This window comes from Dipodomys merriami, unplaced genomic scaffold (assembly GCF_024711535.1).
Source record: "Dipodomys merriami isolate MVZ:Mamm:240054 unplaced genomic scaffold, mDipMer1.0.p SCAF_8, whole genome shotgun sequence".
NCBI lineage: Eukaryota > Metazoa > Chordata > Mammalia > Rodentia > Heteromyidae > Dipodomys > Dipodomys merriami.
Genome location: NW_027206401.1, coordinates 4,852,195 through 4,870,000, shown reverse-complemented (window position 1 = coordinate 4,870,000; position 17,806 = coordinate 4,852,195). Strand labels below are relative to the sequence as shown.

Sequence of the window (17,806 nt, the reverse complement as noted above, 5' to 3'; positions counted from 1 at the left end):
CCTGCCATCCTCTAACCCACTCAAGCCATCCCACAATCAGAAATATGCTATGCTCCCCTCCCTCTCTGCATATACCTACATATGTGCCTATGTGATATATAGAGGCATACGATGCGCTGTGTTGCATATGCATGTGCACATGCATAGAAGATGGTTGTCGCTATGGCCTGTTTAAGGGAGCCAGGGGGAAGAGACCGAGGAAACACAGTGATAGAGGGTGAATAATATTAAAATGCATTGCCATTGTGTATGAAGGTGGTCTAAGGAATATCAATAAAAGTGTTAGTGAGCAGAGGCCTGGGGGCGGGGAAAGACAGAGGAGAAGGGTACTCTCATGAAGACAAAATCCATTCCGTCTGAACCGCCATTGTGAAACCCCTTGGTGTACACACACACACACACACACACACACACACACACACACACACACACTATTAGGATGAAGGTGAACAGAATGGGTGAAAGAGGATGAAAATGACTGGGTACTTCATTTGCATATATGAAAATACAACAATAAAACCAACTGACATTATTTTAGAGGTGTGGAAGGGAGGGAGGGTATTCAGAGGGGTGGGTTTGATTGGGATGTGTGGTATGCACGGGTAAAAACATCACAGTAAGCCTCTACCTTGTATAACAGTTGCACGCTAATGAAAAAATCTTAAAAAATGAGCTCAAGAGAATTGAATAACAAATGCATAAATAATCCAGTTAATAAATAGGCTAAATGGGAAAGTGAATTGGATAGACAATTCTCAAATGAAGTATAAACAGCTAATAAATAAATGAAGAACTATTCAACATCCCAGGCCCTGAGAAACCACAAATAAAAATGACACTGATATTTCATGTCGTGCCACTCAGAATGACAATCCTCAAGGAAACCAACACACAGAAATGCTGGTGGGAATGGGGAGGGGAGGCCCTATGCACTGTTGGTGGCACTGTCTGAGGGACACTGGAAATCAGTCTGGTGGCTCCTCAGAAAACAGAAATAGAGCTGTCTTATAACTCTGCCATACATACACTTCTGGGCCCAAAAGACAATGAGTGGAAAAAGAAAATGTGGACTACGTGTACAATGATCTACTAAAAGGAAGAATGAAGTTATGACATTTGCAGGAAAATGTTGAGGAAAGCTAACCTCAAAGCTCAAATATCGCCAAGATTTCATTCATGAGGAATCATTACTAAAATGATAGTAATGATGATTATAGTAGACGTAAGTATAAAAGAGGAACTGATGGGAGAAAAAGAGATGTTCTGGAGGATGAATGCGATTGAAGCACAGTGTGTGTGTGTGTGTGTGTGTGTGTGTGTGTCACACATATACATATAAATATAGCATGTGGGGCTGGGAAGGTGGCTCAGTTGGTAGAGTGCTTGCCTTGCATGCATGAGGCCCTGGGTTCGATTCCTCAGCACCACATAAGCAGAAAAAGCCGGAAGTGGTTCTGTGGCTCAAGTGGTAGAGCACTAGCCTTGAGCTGAGGGACAGCACCCAGGCCCAGAGTTCAGGTTCCACGACTGACAAAAAAAGAAAGAAAGAAAGAAAGAAAGAAAGAAAGAAAGGAAGGAAGGAAGGAAGGAAGCAAGGAAGGAAGGAAGCAAGGAAGGAAGGAAGGAAGGAAAAGATAGCATGGTAAATTGCTTTTGAAGGGGGAGGTAGCAGAGGGGGTTAAGAACATGTAGCAGGGGGTGAATTTGTTCCAAATACATTGTACACATCGATAGAAATATCACAATAAAACATAAAACCCCTTTGCCCAATTAAGGGAGCCTTAAAAAAAGAGAAAAAAAGACTAATTTAACTGAAACACTGAAGCAAAACAAATAGTTTACAAATAACACCAACTTTATGTCAAAGACTCTTGCTTTTCCTCCTAGATTCCAGAATACAACCCCCACCCCCCAACACATTTTCCCTTACATCTTCAGCCTGTGAACAGACTTCTTTCTTCCCCTATGTCCATCTTCTTTCAAACATTCACCTAAAAACTACTTTACTGTCAAGACATAACCCCTTAAGACATAACAACCACAAAAGGCAATCATTTTATAGTACAATGGCCTCTTTTCCAGGAATACACCACTAGAAGGGCTATAACCACCACTTTCAGACTTCAGGTTGAACAGCCCTTACTTGAAACGCTTGGAACAAGATATATTTCGAATTTTTGATTTTTTTCAGATTATGGAAAACTTGTTTACACCTCATGGGATATCATGGGGATGGATCCAAGTTCAAGCATGGAATTCAGTAGCAATATACATTTTCTGCACACGGTCTGCTGGCGACTTCTTACAATAAACTCAGTGTGCCTACCCTTGGCTTCGACCTCTCATGTGAGGTCATGTGTGGAAGCCCTGCTCTGGTGTCATTGGCATAGCCAGAAGACTTCAGATTTTAGAGCATTTTGGGTTTGGAGTAAGAGATATCTCACCTATATTATATTCTTACTTCTTAGAGACTGAGCTCCAATGTAGAATGTCAACTTATTTAAAAGTTTAGGTTAGTGGGAGACGGTTTATATCAGGACTTCCCTACCCAGATCACCAGGACAACCAGGTTTTAGTCTCTAATAGTTTATTTTCTCTGAATGGAAAGTGAATGGTAAATTGGGTCCTAGCATTTCCTGTGAAGGTTTTCTCCTTCTCTTAAAATGTCTCTGCTAATCTTCACTCATTTTTTTCTTTCTTTCTTTTTTTTTGGGTCCGGTTGTGGGGCCTGAACTCTGGGGCTGGGCGCTGTCCCTCAGCTCTTCAGCTCAAGGCTAGCACTCTACCACTTGAGCCACAGCACCACTTCCGGCTTTTTTCTTTTTGCTTATGTGGTGCTGAGGAATCGAACCCATGGCCTCAGGCATGCAAGGCAAGCGCTCTTACCACTGAGCCACCTTCCCAGCCCTTCACTCATTTCTTATATGCTCCAAGAAAGGCTGGGCTCTGTGAGAAGCTGCTGTGTGGGGAAGCTGTACTGTGTGAGAAGCTGTGTGGTGTGGAAGGCTGGGCTCCAGGAGACACCGCTGTGTGAGGCTCAGTCATTGGGAACGCCCCGGGACTTCTGAGAGAAGCAAGCCTGATTTCCCGGGCAACAGGAAAAATGCTTGACATCTTATTAGCCAGTGCATGAGATATAAAATCAGTTTCATGGTGGAGGAGCACCCTGGAGGTTGATCAGTTTGTCAGAATAACTAGGCCATTCCCGACACAAAGACATTAAATTCTCACCGGCACTGCCAAGAGCAGACCATAAAGAAATAACAGAAAATGAAGAGCACAGAAAGCCGAAAGCCTTGCGCTGTTAGGATGGTCAGCAAGCAAAGGCTGAAGAGATGCTGGCCGTGAGGGGCATGGGTACATTCATGAGAGTGCTTGGGTTTCAAAAGAATACATTTCTATACACGAGCAGCCGTTCCTCCCCAGTTCAATATCACAAACCTGCTTCATACACAGTGTAGACAGTGATCAGAAGGTCTCATTTATCTGGAAAGTGTTTTTCTTGTTGTTGTTTAAATCACAGTCTTCTGAAATCTTTCCACGTTGCTTGCACAAATGCTTAGTGCTTCAGTCCCCAAACTATGCACAGAGGAGCCCCGGAGCGCCGCAGCAGACCCAGAGCAGTGCTCTAGAATATGAACACATTTAGGCAACCCAGAACGCTGTCGTAAAGACATTCTGCAGACACACGGGCACACGCCGTCACACGCTGTCACGCTGGCGGACATCACGAGTGGGAGGCCGCTCTCGGGGTCTGGCGGGCCTGACTGGAGTTGGTGAAGGAGCCTGGGAGCAGCGGGCTGCTGTGAGGGGGAAGGGAGTCTCCCTGCGGACTGCGGCTTCTCCCTGCGCCCACCACAGCTCAGCCTGTCTGCCCCAGCGGCCGGCGCCACGCACTCACGAGGCACTGCCTGGCCCCCACAATCTGGTTATTGTTGCAATTCCTTATAGCACATCTCTTCATGTGTGTGTGCATGTGCATGTGTGTGCGTGTGTGTGCGTGAGCGTGTGTGTGTACGTGTGTGTGTGCATGTGCATGTGTGTGCGTGTGTGTGCGTGCGCGTGTGTGTGTGTGTACATGTGTGTGTGTGTGTGCGTGCATGTGTCTCCTGTCTCTGCAGGAGCCCTGGTCCACACAGCTCCTATAGAAAAATATTAACTAGGTCAGTTTACTTCTGTTTTGTAGAACAGACAGAAAAAAACAATCAAAAGTGTCTGTGCTATTTACTACATTGTAGTTCAAACTTCTTTCTGTTAAAAAAAACTCCCAAGAAGCCAAAAGACAAATTCTTCTCATAATTACAGTCAGGATAAAGGTCATTGCTTCCCGCGGTGTGACTGTTTCCTTTTTGCAATGAACAAGTGAACATGACTTCCCTGCGGTCCAAACCGTGTGACTCAGTCATGTGAACGTGGCAATGGAATGCCGCGTTTCCCCCCAATTTTCAAACGGGAGAGCGGTGCCCAAGTTTTTCATGTAATGCTAGTAATCGGCTCGTCCAAAGTGCCTGAGAGGAGGTGTAAAAAACTAGTTCCAAAGGCTGAATCTAACCAGGCAAGGCTTTTTCTATGAAGAGAACAATGGTCTTGACGTTGAAATCATCTTCTGATGTTCACGCTCAGGCACATCGGCCAGTGCCGTTTCAGTCAAACATTGGCCTCGTTTCTGTGCTGCCAAGAGGCCCCCTTGGCCGGCCATGAATGCGCAGTTGAAGGAGAGACAAGGACGCTGCAGGAGACAAAGAAATAGGAATGCTCCGGAGATGTCCATGAAAGTCGATCAGAAGGTTTTGTGTACCTCAACAAGCTCCTAAAAAGTTAGAAAGCTGCCCCCCCCCCCACCTTGGGTGGGTTCTTATTAACAAAGAGCAAAGTTCAGGATGTATGCTGTGTTTAAATCAAATCTATGATGCAGGAAGAGAAACACACCAAGGAAATCACTTTGGATGTATGTCTGAAAACTCAAGACCTCCTCCAGGAGGGCTCAGGCAGCCCTGTTGTCCTGTTTATTTATAGTTTTGGGAGCATAAGGGGAGGCACAGAAATGGAGGCTCACCAGGTTTACTTCCTAGGAGTAACAAGCTGCACCCAGGCATGATGTAGCTTCACCCCCAGCTTTGAAGTGGGCCACACCCCCAGGTTTGGACAGGCCCACTTCAGTGACATTCCCACTGAAGGACATAATTCTCAGATGTGCCCTAGCTGTTATGTGGCACATGACTAAATTTACTTTCAGGATGAGTAAAAGTTGACATATGGGCAACTTGTGAAAGAATTAGCATATTCTATCTCATGAACAGAATCTAGTAGATACTTGTATTTTAAAAGATTAGGTACAGCTTAGTCTTTAAAAGTAGAACCTTTGAAGTCAGAGAGCCTTGGAGACAGAGACCTTTCTTTCTCTCCTTCCTTCCTTCCTTCCTTCCTTCCTTCCTTCCTTCCTTCCTTCCTTCCTTCCTTCCTTTCTTTCTTTCTATCTGCCCAATGGTTCAGGCATTTCATCAGTGAACAAGGCCTAATAACAAGATAATAAATATTTATCATGGCTGTTGTTTGCTGTGTAGCAAACACAGGCAATAGCTTTCCCCTGGGTCATCATGATTTATGAGCAGTCAGAGCCTGTAGAAATGTAAGGTGCTACTCAGCCCTTTGTTAACAAAGACATTCCAAGCATACTGATGATAATGACTGTCATATCAAAGTCTAGAACCCTTTCAGAAAAACTGAGTTTATAGATTCCCAGTAAGTTTGAGATTCCCCTCCCTGCTCCCAGCTGGAACTTGCGCACCAGGGCAGGCATTCTCTGAGACAATGAGTGTGCATGCCGATGGAGCAACAGGAGCCGCCTGTCCCGTTAACTCCTCAACATCAGCAGAGTCATCATTTGATTGATGTGTGGGTCTCACCAAGGGCACGTTCTAAAGGGAGACAGATGCATATTTTCTCTCCAGAAGCCAGGGAAGGAACCAAGTGATCAGCTCTCAGCACCCTCAGAACGCTGAACGTGCTGATCAGTAAGGTTGAGAGCCAATTGGTGCCTACAAGTGATGACCTTTAAAAAGATTTTGATCCTTAAAGTTGAATGAAAGCCCCCATTTCCCCGTGCTTGTTTTCCTTCGTGACTGCATCTGTTATAAAAGCAGTCTGCTATGTGCCACTTATTTTTCTTCTGCAGCTCTGAAGTTCACTGTTAAAGAGAACGAGAGGGAAATCAAACACCATCTTAGGACCCCTGACTATAGCCAAGGGAGGCATCAAAGGCGTGCAACGCATTATTTGTACTTCTTTGGGGACAGGAGAAATACTGTTCTTTGGGTGTGCGGCTGACCTGAAGGGGGCAGCAGAGGCCCACGAGCCTCTGAGGTGTGTTAAAGACAGTGCTCCCAGGTCGGGGTGAGTGCGCCCTCCCCAAGTCTGCAAATCGGAGCAGACGCTATGGAATAACGATGCACTAATGCACCACTCTGAGGAGACAGTGACATTATATTTTCCTTCACGTGCACAGTGCCTTAGAATCACAGAATGTCCTGGTGGAGAGCAAACTTACATGATGCTAAGCTCTCAGCGTAAACAGACCAGGACAATATGTTACTTCAAAGCTCAATGTCCAAAGAGGCTGAATTTGAAGAATATCCAAAAATCCAATGGCTGGCCGTGAATCTAGTGGTCTGTCTGTCTGGCCAACCTTCTTTATATTCCCCCAATTCCATACTAACGATCCGCGGATGGCTAAACGATGCTCTCAGTTTCCCCCACAGCACGAGGCATCTAGCTCCTTGTACACACAAAGCCTCTGATACTAGACTCGGTGGCTGAAAGGCCCTGGAGTTCCTGCATTTGCATTCTGTTCCCGGGAGATCTCACAGGGTCTCTGCCCGTTCTCTCCCTGCACCTGGTCAAGCACCTGTGCGTACCCCGGCAGTGTGTCCGGTGTGCACCTTCACGTATCTGTCTCATGCGGCTCAGAGCCCAGGGCTTCCCAAGGAAGATGGCAGCCGCACTCAGCTTGCCTCTAGCATTACCGACCAGACCTCCCGCCTCGCAGACAGAGCTCTGCTGGGAATCGAATGCTCCAGATGTGATTATGGACGTTGCCATTGAAACGGAGTTCTTATCTCCAAACAGTTCTGCTTTTTAAATGTAAAGATTGGCCATGTATTTTTCTTTTTATTTTTTGCTAACTCCTTTCTGGAGACATAATTTTCATAGTCTTGGGCTTTAAAAATTGTTTATTTTTTTTTTGAATGGCATACACACATACAAAAGCACAGATTGAAAGGAACACAAAGCGCACGGTGTAAAGAGGACCTCCTTTCAGAGAAAATTTTTGACTGTTACCTACTTGCGGGTTTCTTGTTGCATAATATTGTATGCATTCAAGCGCGCACACAATGTTAAGCAAACATGGCACAAAGTGTGATTTGCGGTGCTGTGCTCAGGAGGTTGGGCTTGTATTTACTGCATCTTAGGGGCAGCTCTCCACCAGCAGCCGCGAGCATGGGGGCTGCTCCCACTGACTGAGGGTGCTCCCGCTGAGAGTGCTCCTGCTGACTGAGAGTGCTCCCGCTGAGAGTGCTCCTGCTGACTGAGAGTGCTCCCGCTGAGAGTGCTCCTGCTGACTGAGAGTGCTCCCACTGAGAGTGCTCCCGCTGACTGAGGGTGCTCCCGCTGACTGAGAGTGCTCCCGCTGAGAGTGCTCCTGCTGACTGAGAGTGCTCCCACTGAGAGTGCTCCTGCTGACTGAGAGTGCTCCCACTGAGAGTGCTCCTGCTGACTGAGAGTGCTCCCACTGACTGAGGGTGCTCCCGCTGAGAGTGCTCCTGCTGACTGAGAGTGCTCCCACTGAGAGTGCTCCTGCTGACTGAGAGTGCTCCCGCTGAGAGTGCTCCTGCTGACTGAGAGTGCTCCCACTGAGAGTGCTCCCGCTGACTGAGGGTGCTCCCGCTGACTGAGAGTGCTCCCGCTGACTGAGAGTGCTCCCGCTGACTGAGGGTGCTCCCGCTGACTGAGAGTGCTCCCGCTGACTGAGAGTGCTCCCACTGACTGAGGGTGCTCCCGCTGAGAGTGCTCCTGCTGACTGAGAGTGCTCCTGCTGAGAGTGCTCCTGCTGACTGAGAGTGCTCCCACTGACTGAGGGTGCTCCCGCTGACTGAGGGTGCTCCCGCTGACTGAGGGTACTCCCACTGACTGAGGGTGCTCCTGCTGACTGAGAGTGCTCCCACTGAGAGTGCTCCTGCTGACTGAGGGTGCTCCTGCTGACTGAGAGTGCTCCCGTTGAGAGTGCTCCCGCTGACTGAGGGTGCTCCCGCTAATGGCTGCACTGTGTCGTTTGCTGAACTGGCCCACCACCAGGGGGACCTAAGGGCTCTTCCCAGAGTTTGCCATTAGAATGCCTTTCTGGGATGTGGTCAAAGGGCAGTGTCCTCCATGCCGAGCATGCCTGGACCTGCGCAGTGCCCACCCCCTGCTTCTGTACACTGTGTTTTCTCACCTTACTCTATTTTTTTTTTTTTGCCAGTCCTGGGGCTTGAATTCAGGGCATGGGCATTGTCCCTGAGCTTCTTTTGCTCAAGGCTAGCGCTCTGCCACTTGAGCCGCAGAGCCACTTCCGGTCTTTTCTGCGTATATGGTACTGAAGAATCAAACCCAGGGCTTCATGCATGCCAAGCAATTGCTCTACCACAGAAGCACCTTGCCAGCCCTGCACACTGTGTTTTCAATCATCAGCTCCTTCAATCATCCACGCCGTCCTTTCTCAGCCTCTGTCATGTAAAGATGCTCAGCCCCAGGACAGTCCTGGTTTGCACTTGTCCTGCTTGCTGAAGAAGGACTTTTGGAAGTCCAGGTAGGAAAGAGGAAGAGAAGGGGCAGTACCAGGTCCTGCAGCTGCGCACAGTATCCTGAGCTGTCACTTGGCAGAATTGCTCACTGTGGCCAGCAGCCCACCCCGGCCCCGGGGAGCTGGGCAGGCACAACAGATGGCAGTGACTCTACCCACACCCCCTTCTACCCACACCCCGTCTACCCACACCCCGTCTACCCACACCCCGTCTACCCACACTGCCTTTCTACCCACACCCCGTCTACCCACACTGCCTTCTACCCACGCCCCCTGTCTACCCACACTGCCTTTCTACCCACGCCCCCTGTCTACACACGCCCCCTGTCTACCCACACCCCCTTCTACCCACACCCCCTGTCTACCCACACCCCCTTTCTTTCTTGCTTCTCCGCACTGAGGATCCTGTCTTCTGAACTGCCCGGCCCATGACTGGAATTCCTCTTTTCCAGCGGTTAAAGTAGGATCTGTTTGCAGGCTGGGACTCTTGATTAGATGCTGATATTCAGATAATTAGTGTTCAGCTATACAAACTTCTTGGGCAAATTTTCTGTCTCTGCAAATTTCCTTGAACATCTCGGCGGGAAGGCCCGTCGGCATTTCCCAGACCTTATGGAGCCGTTGGCTCCTTCCAGAAATGGAGCGCTGGTCACCGAGTAGCAAATTCAACAGCACTTACAAATACTCTCATTCATTAGCAGACCCATTCAAATATTGCCATTAATTAGTGAACATGTTTGAATATGGCCATTCATTAGTCAGATGCACAGCATATGTCTTCTATAATTTTTAGCTGGTCTCTCATCCTTGTGACCTCACCATTTACAATCTGCAGCAAGGCACGAGACTCCATAAAAATGATTACACTCTGCCAGTAAAAATGTGAAACCCCAGCCATATGGCCATTTGAGCCCGATTTGTCCCAAGGGCCTGTGGCTAGCCTTATGCTCATTGGCATGGCCGGAGTCTCAAGGTTTCCCTGGAACACCTGGGCCTGGCCCTCCGGCAACCCGGGGCAAGACCAGCTTTGGAACGGGCCCAAACATGTTTGGGGGTCCGTTACCAGTGCATTCTAAAGACTCTTACCACCTTTGGAAAATTTTTTATTAGTTCACTCAGTAGGTCAATCAAAACTATGTATTCAACTGAGGAAAGTGGGCCACACCTGTAATCACAATACTCGGGAAGCTGAGCCAGGAGGACTGCGTGTTCAAGGCCAGCCTCAGCGACCTGAGAAGCAATGCTTATGGATCGTCTCTTCTAGGTAGGATTGTTTCCCTGTTCACTCTGTCTCCCAGGAATGTGGAGGACACGGTAGGTGACCCGACCCCTGCCTGGGGGAAGCTGGTGTGGAGGGAAGGTGATTCCAGTTAGGGTGGAGACAGTGGGATTCTGGGAATGTGTTACCATCAAACACTGCCAGATCAGTCTTTAGTGTAGTCCAGGCTGCTTGGGTCTTTCTGATTTTGGTAACAGAGCAAAGTCTAGAATGATGCTGTTCACCTGAAATAGAAATCATGTAAAAAGTTCTAGGAAGCCGGGTGCTGGTGGCTCATGCCTGTCATCCTAACTACTCAGGAGGCTGAGATCTGAGGATCCTGGTTCAAAGCCAGCCCAGACAGGAAAGTCCGTGAGACTCTTATCTCCAATGAACCTCCAGAAAAATGGAAGTGGTACTGTGGCTCAAAAGGAATGCTAGTCTTGAGCAAAAAACTCAGGGACTGAGAAGCCTGGCCTGGCCAAAGTGCACCATATTGGATATTAAGGCCATTTTGTAAAAAGGCTTTTACCGACATATGAGCTCAGGTTCCTGGAAAAACCACATGACCGAAACAGCTCTGACCGGTACTTCCCTAGCAACAGTCAGTCAGTACCTAAAGATCCAGATGTTTCTTAAGATAGCATAGTTAACATATTTCGCTGCTTAGCTGCTTAGCCCATGCACTTTAGCCAATAAGATTGTTACAAGACTTACTAAATGTTAACCAATCATGTAACTGCTAAGTTGGAAACCCCCTACCCTTGCTGTAACCACAATAAACACCCTGCTAAACTGGAAGTTGGGGTTCTCAACTCTGACCGGCTGCGTCGGGGACGGTGGTGAGTCCAGGCTCGGGCTGGCAATAAATGACTCTCGTGTGCTTGTGTCGGAATTGGCTCCTTGGTGGTCTTTGGGGATCCTTATCTGGGCATAACAGGACAGCACCCAGGCCCTGAGTTCAAGCCCCATGACCACCCCCTCTCCTACCCCTAGCCCTCCCCCCAAAAAAGGTTCTAGTAGCTACATGAGGAATAAGAAATAGGCAAAATTAATTTTAATACTGATTAAATAATATGCTTAAAGCATTATTCAATATATTATCAACATGGAACTTATTATTATTATTATTATTATTATTTTGTGGGGAGAGACTGAGGATTGAATCTAAGACCTCAAGCATGCTTGGGCACTTGAACTAAACAATCAACCCTTTTGTTTGGTTTTTGAGGTAGGGCCTTGGTTCCTTTGCCCAGGCTGGCTTTGAACCGCCGGTTTTCCTGCCTCCTCCTCTGAGTAAGTAACTGGGTGCGTAGAGCAGCCCACCATGCCTGGCTTACTTTACTTGTGCTTCTACCAAACTTTGGAGATCTGGGGCACAGTTTACAACTCTTAAAAACACATGTTGGTAGGCCTGGCATTGTTCTACACACTCTGGACCTCGTGTGTCTGAGCTGAGAGTTCAGGTCTTGAAGAACAACTACTCTGAGGAGGAGCAGTGGAGGGAGCGGGGAACAAACACAAGGAAACGGAGCCCCTTCAATGTTCCTGGGCACCATCAGCAATATTATTGCACTAAAGATTAACTGGAAAGTTGGAGCTATGATCCTGATTTCACCACTCAAGAGAGGCACCCCAGAATGAGAGACGCAGGGCCGCCGCTCAGTAACTCCCCTCTTCAGCACTCTGCAGCTCACCTGCGTGCTGGCAGATGTTGGAGGGTTCTACTGGATTTCAGGGTTCTCTGGAGTTGTGTCAGTTGGGAAGATCAGAAAAGAAAGAGTTGTTCCAGTGAATTAAATGATTGAAAGTGGCATTGTGGCTCAAAGTGGTAGAGCACTAGCCTTGTGCAAAGGAGCTCAGGGACAGCACCCAGGCCCTGAGTTCAAGCCCCATAGCTGATGAAAGCAAGCAAGCAAACCATAAATGATTGAAATAGGAAGGCTGCTTCTGCCTTTGGAAGGCTCACAGGAGTTCCATTTGTACTAGGATGCAGGGAAGAACTGCAGGGGACAGAGAATTAGTCAAATTACAGAAGATGAGCCGTAACCGTCTATGGTGAGAACCTGAGTCTTCCTGCCTGCCGCACACCGGGATAACTGTCAGAAGAAACCCAGAAAAGATGAACCTCCTCCGCATCTCTGGGTGTCTGCCTGACCGCCTTGCTCACGTGTCAAATATGTGCAAAGGACAAATGACACCTGGGCCTTCCACATGAGGGGGACAGGTCCTGTGAGCATGCTCAGACCGCCTGCTGCTGACATCGGCAGCATCCCCTTGTGACAGGTTACATGTCAGAAGCACACAGGGAGAATCCCCATTTCAGGTCATGTTACTTTGGAGTCCCTCGGTGTAGCCAACCAAGAGGCTTGATTAGAGACATGTGATTTCTCCCAGAGTAGCAGGCTGGAAGCCTTCATCTCAGCGTGCGGCGCACAGACGATCAGTCATTTTCTTCTTTCTTTCAGAGGTGAGGATTGAACACGGGGCCTTGCTCTTGCCAGGCGAATGCTCTTCCACTGAGCTGATTCATTGGAAAAGTTAGAGCTGGGGCTGGGAAGGTGGCTCAGTGGTAGAGTGCTCGCCTAGCACGCATGAAGTCCTGGGTTTGATTCCTCAGTACGCCATACACAGAAAAAGCCAGAAGTGGCACTATGGCTCAAGTGGTAGAGCACTGGTCTTGAGCAGAAGAAGCTCAGGGCCAGTGCCCAGGCCCTAGTTCAAGCCTCAGGACTGGTCTGGTTCTATGGTCTCTCAAGTGAGGCTCACAGAAAGGGGGAGCAGGCTCCCCCCTCAGTCACTTCCCCATTCGGCACCCTGCAGCTCACACATGGGCCATTGGCTGTGGGAGGGATCTAGTGGATTTCAGGGTTCTCTGTCTCAGAACCTCTGTCTGGCATCAGCAGTCACCAGTGTTCCAGCTCCTTGGAAGAGGTGGGGGTGGAGGGGGGGAGGCCTGGGGCTGTTTACTGACCCCGGGTCGCTCAGAGCACGGGCAGTGAATGCTCCTGTTCCTGTGTGCTCCTGCGGCCGGTCGGTGGCAGAAGAGTCACAGCTAGGCTGCCTCAGATTCACAGTATCCTCTCCTGATACGCATCTGGTCCTGGCTCCAGACAACAGCCAAAGTCAGAAACACTCAGGGCGCTGTTCCCGCGCCCCCCCCCCCCCCCCCCCCCCCCGCCCAGGCTCTAAGACTTGACTGGACGCCTGTTTGCACAAGATAACGGGTGCCTGGGGTTGCAAGGAGGAGGAGAAGCCAAGTGCCTTCGATGACCTGAAAACCAATCGTTATCACCCAGGCCCACTCGCGCCCTCGGGCGTCTTACTACATTATAAAACAAAACCTAGCCGGGCAAGACTGAAGTCCTGCCACTACCACTAAGTTGGTTTACCACCCCCTCCCAGTTTTATTGCTTTGCTAAGGAAGTAGAAAGTGAACTAATTAAGTGACAGCTCAAGGGGCAGACCCTGGCCATTCCCAGCTGCACAGATAACCGGATGTCGGGAGGATAAAGCGCCATCCGCGGCCTATTTGCTGCCTGTTGGCTAATAGTTTTTTGGTCTGGGAACACAAGCCCATTCATTAAGCCAAATATCAAGGAGCAGAGAGGGTCTGGTGCTCACTGTCAGATACCTCCCCCCCATCTTGGTTTGGGGTGTGGTCCTTAGAGTAGAGCCAGATGGATCATCAGACATTGTTACTAAGAGGGAGATATAATATTGTCAGTCTGTCTGTCTGTCTTTCTTAATGGCCCAGTGACTTGGATCATGGCAAATACCTGGATCATGGGACTTGGTGGGCAGTGATCTAAGACTCAGCTTAGACTAGAAGCAAACCTTCCAGGGCTGGGAAGGTGGCTCAGTGGTAGAGCGCTTGCCTTGCATGCTTGAGGCCCTGGGTTCGATTCCTCAGCACCACATAAGCAAAAAGAAAAAAGCCGGAAGTGGCGCTGTGGCTCAAGTGGTAGAGCGCTAGCCTTGAGCTGAAGAGCTGAGGGACAGCGCCCAGGCCCAGAGTTCAGGCTCCACGACCGGACCCAAAAAAAAAAAAGAAGCAAACCTTCCAGAGGCTAATGGTTCATCAAGGGGCCCTATGGCTGTCCCATGTAGAGAGAGAGGCTCCTTCTTGCTGGCAGTGTGTATGGGGGGGTAGGGGGAGGAAGGTGGGGGGGAGGGGATGGCATCCCACCTCTTTAAGGTTGTCCCAATGCCACACCCCCATCCTTGACCTGAAGCTATGCTGCCCGCCTTGTCTGCTAACTCTACTAGGGGCTGTGATCACTTGAGCAAATGTCTCTGAGCTCAGTCGTGGGCATGGTGTTTCCTGAATCTTCCCCCCACCCCATACATTTCCATCCACTGCACCGAATGTTTCTTATCCATCAGCGCCACCACCCTCAAGTCTCCTGAGGCTCGTCTGTGCCATAGGGGTACCACCACGCCAGCCCTGGTCCCTAAGAGGCGCTAAGGCTAATCGAGGAAGGAGGGAGAGGAGGACGGGCACCCAAACAGGAAATGTCACAGCCACATGGACAGAATGGTATGTCCATCTCAGCAGACTGGCCACATTTTAGTCTGGGACAGTTGGGGTCATGGAGGGCAAATGAGATTAGTCAGGAGAGAAAGGGAAAATCCTAGATATACAGGCAATCTGGTCAGTGTCTGGGCACCTTGCTGGGGCATCAGCTAGTCTCTTGTTTTAATATTCCAAGGGCATTAGTATGTTGTAGTCAACTAGGATTCAAAATGAAGATGATTACAAATATACCCGGATTTATATCTGTCTATACTTCTTAGGAGGACATTTTATTTTGTGATTCTGTCCAGAAAGGAAAATGTGTCACGGTGGACATTGTTCACTGCTCAGTGACATGGGTCATAATGAAATATTTGTCTTTAGAAAGCTCCATTTGTAAGATGCAGATACTTGTTTAACTAATTCACAAAACGGTGCCACCAACTGTATATCTTCCTTTCATTTGCTCCAGAGAGCCTGCCATCATCTTTCAAGTCTAAAGACCCTAAAAGAGTTCACAGTTGTAAATACTGGGATGAAATTCCATCGGAAAGTATGAAGTCTTAAAAAAAATTGGACTGTAGCTACTAATCTTAGCTACTCAGCAGGCTGAGGTCTAAGAATTGCAGTTCAAAGCTAGCCCAGGCAGGAAAGTCCCTGAGACACTTCTCTTCAATTAACCATCAAAAAGCTAGAAGTGAAGGTGTGGCTTAAGTAGTAGAGTGCCAGCCTTGAGCAAAAAAGCTAAGTAAGAGTGCTAGGTCCTGGGGCTGAGAAGGTGGCTCAGTGGCAGAGCGCTTACCTTGCATGAATGGGGCCCTGGGTTCGATTCCTCAGCACCACATAAGCAGAAAAAACCAGAAGTGACGCTGTGGCTCAAGTGATAGAGTGCTGGCCTTGAGCTGAAGAGCTGAGGGACAGTGCCCAGGCCCAGAGTTCAGGCCCCATGACTGACACAAAACAAACAAACAAAAAACAATAAACAAAAACAAAAAACCCCCCACAAAATAAAGAGTGTTAGGCCCTGAGCTCCAGCCCTAGTACTTGCACACACATGAAAAAGAAATTGTACTAATGTTACTTTTCCTGGGATGGTCTGATGTATTTCTATCATTTTGTTTGTTCATCGAAGGCAGGAATACTGACTGAGTGATAACATTTCTTCTTACCATTTCCTTCAGCTCTATGACTTTAACTCAAATGCTGGGTCATTTCTCATACATCTCACAGTGTTGTACTTCATTATGGGCCAAGAAAAACCTCTAGGCACTTCAGGAAGCCGTGATAAAAGGCCCAGAGAAGGATCAAGTGCACATCTGAACCCAGCCCTACTCATGCGGCAGTGTGAATACAGGGTTAAAAAGGAAAAAAAGTAGAAATCTGATGCTATTAATTTTGGGAAGTTACAAGTGAGCATCGAGAATCTAAAATAAGCACAGATCTGATATGTGTAAAGCCTATCTTTGATATGGGAAGAAACCCAGTCACCAGGGATGCTGTAGTGGTTCGTGGCAGGGATGACCCTGGTCAGCTCCGCTAATTCTCCCTCCTTATATAAACCCACAGCTCAGTGACTTCATGCCGTGCAGCCATGAAAGTTCCGGAAGCTGGTGCTCCCGCTGGCCCGTCAGCCATTTGACTTACCCAGATACAGATGGTTGCAACTAAGTTTCTCTTTGGCAGAGGTGTCAGCTCTTTTTAATGCTTAAATCACTGTGACTTGATCGGAACTTCTTACTTTATCCTTTTGAACTGAGTTCTGAGATATGTTTTATAATAGAAGTGACATCAGGATTTTGAGGGTAATGCTTTATATGCTACAGCAAATTCCTAAACCCTTGTTTTCCCCCTCCCTCCCTCCCTCCTCCCCTCCCTCTCTCCTCCCCTCCCTCCCCTCCCTCCCTCCCTCCCTCCCTCCTTCCCCCCTTTGTTTTGTTATAAATATTCTCTCCAAGGACCACTGGAGTCACAACAATAAGCCCAAAAATAAAGAATTGTCTCAGCAAGGCAAAATTTACTTCTGCACAGAAGGGTGCCGCATCAGCCCCAAATCTGGCGAGCAAGCACACAGAACAGGCAGTCTGCTCAGGTATTTAATCCTAAGGAAGCAGGCCCCGCCCCTCTGCTCAGATTGGTTGAGCTCCAGTTCACAATCTGCTCTTGATTGGCTAGTTGGAATGTGTTTAATGTATTTGTATCTAATGTCTTTATGTAAATGTATACAATGTATACAATGTATATAATGTATAGCACATACAATGTATAAAATGTATACAAATACAAGTGTAAATCTGTATTTAATGTGTTTATATAAAATGTATTTACGTAAAGTGATTTTTGAAATAGGCTTAACAGTTCACAAGTAATCTCAAATGATACCTACATCCTCTGATAGTTCTTTAACAGTCTGGGGTATGTTGTAATTCCATCTTGGAAAGAACGCAGTTTAAGACAAAACCTTATATATTGCAAATCCTTTCTTATCCCAAAGCAGCTCCTCTTTTCCTTAGCAAGAGCCAAGCCACCAGGCCAAAGCAGACATTTTAATACACTTTGATAGAAAAGGCAGTTTTTCTCCTACTTTTTTCCTTCCTCCTTCCCTCCCTTCCCTCATGCCTTTTCTGGGGATTGAACTCAGGGGTTCACTTGAGCACCCCTACCCCATTTGTCTGGTTGGTTTTTCAGATAGGGTCTACTGAGTGACAAAGAGTTCCTACACTCCCTTTAGCCCAGCAATTTCCACTCTGCTTGGACAAGATGGATTCTTTTCTTCTAACTGACTGTAGCAAGCTCTCCAAACAGAAGAACAACTTGTTCCTTCTCTCTGAGCTCAACAACATGGCCACAACCTGGATTTTGCACATCTGGAATTGTGTCTTCCACAGTGAATCATGATATCAACAGAATCACATGGCTGACCACGCAGACAGGAAGGAGGGTCTGGAAGCACTGGTCTGGGGCTGAAACTAAGCTTCTCCACTGAATAGGAGACACTAAGTACACTGGTGGACCAAGGGTTTGTGTTCACTTGATATTTTTAATTAGACACAACTTTAGAGAAATGTAATTAAGATTCAATTTTAAGATCACACAATTATATTTATATGTAAGCCTCTATATCAAGTGTACAACATTACATATTTTATGTTTTTCTAATAAGTATGATTTCATATTTTTTTTGCATGGAGAATCA

At 47.7% G+C, this 17,806-nt stretch overlaps 1 protein-coding gene across 1 annotated transcript in view; it reads right to left on the bottom strand.

Annotated features, from left to right (window-relative positions):
• The window catches only part of Prkn (parkin RBR E3 ubiquitin protein ligase), a 978,959-nt gene that overhangs the window by 13,429 nt on the left and 947,724 nt on the right, over positions 1 to 17,806 (bottom strand). The window lies entirely within an intron of this gene.